Genomic DNA, 4,653 nt, shown 5'->3' with positions numbered 1-4,653 from the left:
TTTTTTTCGTTATTATATACGATAAAACATTTCTTTTGTTTTTACGTACCGGTCCAACATAGGTTAGTTTTTGTGCAAGCAATTAATCTATCAGTTCAATTGAGGTAAACCAGTAATCTCCAGTTATGCTTCTTTCAGTTTGATTTAGCAGAACAATAAGAGATAATACTGATAATTTCGGGAGAGAAAGCTTCTGGGAATTGGGTATTTTTCTTTTACCTGTATAAATAAAGGCATTTAACAAATAAAGACTCTTGGCATCACAGAGACACATCACTTTTAGACTATATTTGTTAGGTTTACTTTTTATATAAACGTGTAAGAAACAATGACCTCTGAAACCAACAGGAATCTCATAGTTAAACAGTCTCCTGGTATATACCACCTTTTACAGTTTTATATGTGTACCCCGGAGGTAAAGGACACTGTCCATTTTTATCGAAATTTAGATTATTGCACTTTTGAATATAGATTTTCTGGCTCTACACATAGGTAAACCATACTATGTTCAAAGACAATTTTACGGCAAGTTACCGACTTTTTAATAAACACCAAGTCTACTTCCAGTCAGAGGTAAACAACACCATGTGGGCTTGGTGTTGTTTACCTCTACTATATGTGTGCACCGTCATTTACCATCCGGACATAGTGTTATGTACGCTTGTACACTTCCCGTCATATAAAAATGGTACACTTTTTTTTCCCAATGTAAACCAGTGTTCTGACCAGAGATATATAAGAGAGCCTCTGTTACATATCTCTGGTTCAGACTGAAACAATTAATTGTTGCCATCACAGATAACGAAATTGCACTAAATCTAAATAAAAAAAATATCGTTCAAAAATGTGTTTAGATAAATATTATTTTTATTATTAACAACAAAAAACGGTATCTAATAAATTTAATAACCAGAGAGACGGTTGAGTTAATGTCCAAAATGTTTGAAGAAATTTTTAATAATGGAGATATAACAAAATACTATTATTTCAGCAATTTCGAATTATAATACATATATTTAAATTCCACACTTCTTCACTGTAAAAGTTATTCATTTTGTATTAATTTCAAATTAAATTTTTAATTTTTCCAGTGTGTTTTATTTATTCTAGTATGCCACAACTCAATACAGTTTTGTGCTACCCTTTACGAGAAACGAATGACAGCTCTCGATTTGAAATTAAACATAATAATTTAAAGTCATGTCTAAATCTTTCATTTTTTAACATTATTTTTGAATTAAAATATTTTCATAAATTATAGTAAAACACGATTCAAGTCCTTCTTTTAGATGGTTTGATATAATATATTCGTTATAAGAAAGAAGTGGAAGAAAATGATAATTTGTTTGGAGATAAAAATTCGGATATTGATAAAATCTATGAGCCTCTAAGTGGTGAAAGCTCAGAATCGGACGACAATGATATGAGACGTATAAGTAAACCAGCGAAAACAAAGGTTAAAGAAAAAGCTATTATTACTCCTACGATTAGTGGGGCAATAAAAAAAAATCTTCTTCTTCAGGATGATTTATCCCTAAATTTTTAATATCAGATGTAATCCGTCAAAAATGAAAATTGAGAAGTAAATTTGTGTGCCGCTTACTATCAACTATTTGCGAACTACAAAATTCCTGCCCTGATAATGCTATTGAATTTAGATTATGGGTGATGCGACAGGGAAAAATTTTACCTTTTTTTCTGGGTTAGAGTATTCATATTTTCCCATAAACATTGGCACATTCTCATCTTAAAGACTATACTTGAGAGTGATTTTACATAATATCTTTCAAAATTTAATCAGTTTTGGCTTAATTAATATAAAAATTAAGCTCATTGAAAACAACTAATATTATCAACATAACTATACTACCCCTCTCGAAATGTAAATAGTTTTGCCCGAACTTATAAAATAAGTCTTTCATCGAAATGGCTTCATATACAGATTTATTATACAGTTTTGTGGTGAAACCTGCATTTTATGCGGTAAGATTACTAATTTGAATGTTAATTTATTCAATAAAAAAAAGTATTTATCTTATCTCAGAATTACAAGTATGAGGCTTATAGAAGGCTTTGAAATGTGTGTTCTTCAAAGAATGCTGATGATTTCGTGGACAGAGCATGTGACCAACAATGAGGCGATAAAAAGAATAAGGACTGAGAGAGAACTCCTAAATATTTTAAACAACAGAAAAACGAGTTATCTAGAACATATTTCCAGAGTGGAAAAATATAACTTTCTACGACTCATAATGGAAGGGAAAGTAGAAGGAAAAAGAGGTCCAGGACGAAGAAAATGCTCCTGACTGAAGAATGTAGGGAACTGGACAGGCATGGACACACATTTGATACTAAGAACAGCTCAAGATAAAGAGCAATTTGCTTTAGTTATAGCCACCCTTCCATAATGAAGAAGGAACCTTAAGAAGAACTAGAAGAACAGAATTTTAGTTAAATTTATTTATTCAATAAAAAACCTAATATAATATTATGTTAATATTATTAAGAATAGTTATTTCTATAATAAGGCATATTATGCTACAAGTGAGTGAAATATTTTTTTACCCGGTATTGAAATTTTTCTCACGAATTGTCAGCAACAGCCGGCAACGAGTGGTAAATAAGAGTTCAGTGATTAAAAATATTATAAGAATAAGATAAGTAAATAATATATAATTTTATAAAATGTATTCTTTGCGCCTATCCAATTTAGCAAATCGTTCTACGATTGCATCAACATTTAGAGAAATTTCAGAATGCACATTGATGAGTACTAAATCAGTTAACCTTTCCTCCGAAGTTCTATTTGTAAGCCAAGTCTTTAGACGCTTAAGCGTAGAAACACTACGCTCTACTATTGCTGCAGTGACAAGCAGTGTAATTAATATTTGCAGAAATATTCTGATCTTTGGATACATATGAATATCGCAGTTTTCTAATACTTCTAAAATAGAATCAGATAGTGGGAAAGAGTATCTCAGTAAAAGAAGCAAAGACATGCCTGCAAAAATGTTAGAGCCTCCTTGCATGTGTCGCATGAAATGCTCTGAAAGATTGCCAAAATTGCCAGATTGCCAGAAACAAAAAATTTTCAACTCATACTGGACTGCGACAAACGTTTCAGATCTTAAAAAGCAATTTATCTTCTCATGTATCGACATCCAACCTACTCTTCGATCAAGAAAATAGTCTAAATTCTACCAAATCTAAAAATAATACACTACACTACCATTTTACAGTGAACAATCAGCTATTGAAGGTGTGCAAGGTTATGTTTTTAAACACACTTTGTATATCTAATTTAGTAGTAGTAAATATGTTGAAAAAAATTGAACCAGGAGGTTCAATAAAAGCTGATCAAAGAGGTAGACACACGCCAACCAATAAAACTCCTACCGAAACCATAAATAGTATACATCAACATATTAAATCATTCCCAAAATACGAGAGTCATTATTCCAGAGTAAGAAGTGAGAGAGATTATCTGGCCACAGAACTTACAATAGAAAAGATGTATCAACTGTACATTGATGAATGCAATGAAAGACATGTAGATCCAAAGCTCAGAGCAAAAAAGTGGTTGTACGCAGATATTTTTAATAAAGACTGCAAGTTGTCATTTAAACCTCCCGAAAGAGACATTTGCGATACATGCAGTACATTCACCGCTCAATTAAAAAATAATCTTACTGCAGATGAACTAACCAGTGTACAGGCTGATCATGATGCTCACCTAATTGAATCTAAAACTCGGTATAACTTAAAACAATTGGACTTTATAATAGCTAAAGAGTCACCAAAATACAAAGTACTATCTGGTGATTTGCAAAAATGTTTGCCTTCACCACTAACAAACAATTGTATTATTTTCTACAAAAGGAAGCTTTGGACATTATATTTTACATAATATGATGCCAGTGACTCTTCTGTACAATGTATAATGTGGGACAAATCGAAAGGGGCCCGAGGTGCAAATGAAACTCGTCAATTTTGAAATGGGCTGACAATACAATTCCAGGTAGTCAAGTAGAGGACATCACCCTTTGGACCGATAACTGCTATGGACAAAATAAAAATATAAGTATTATAATGTGCTTTTTTTGGATACTGCAAATAAAGACGATCACTCAAAAGTTTTTACTGAAAGGGCACACACATATGGAAGTACACAATGTTCATCCTTTAATCGAAAGAAAAAGAAAGAAACTCTCCAATTTGGCCATTTTAACACCATGGGCCTGGCAACAACTAGTTAGGCAAACATCAGGTAAATACACAGTGCACAATATGGAACTTGCAGATTTCAAAAACTTCAAAACGCTGTTCGATAAGAAATTGTCAGCTAATCCTCCTTTTGTAAGTAGAAAAAAATGTATTAACCCTGTTCTACTGTCAACATGAGTTTTTTTACAAGTCCAACAAGAACACATTGGAAAGTTCTTCTATAAGACCGATTTCAATAATCAAAATATGTATGAAGTGGACTTCATGAGGTATCGAAGACAGCAAGTAACGTTTCCAGCCCAATTAAATCAAGTCTCAGTAAATCACAAAACAAAAGTACAATGAACTATAGCAATCCGTACGGACTCTCTGTCCTTCATGCAGTCCATAAGAAACGTACATTCTATGCACCCAATAGTTCAAGAAATC

This window comes from Diabrotica undecimpunctata, chromosome 11, assembly GCF_040954645.1.
Source record: "Diabrotica undecimpunctata isolate CICGRU chromosome 11, icDiaUnde3, whole genome shotgun sequence".
NCBI classification, from domain to species: Eukaryota; Metazoa; Arthropoda; class Insecta; order Coleoptera; family Chrysomelidae; genus Diabrotica; species Diabrotica undecimpunctata.
The sequence above is the reverse complement of the archived record's forward strand: the minus strand, read 5'-3'. Positions refer to the sequence as shown.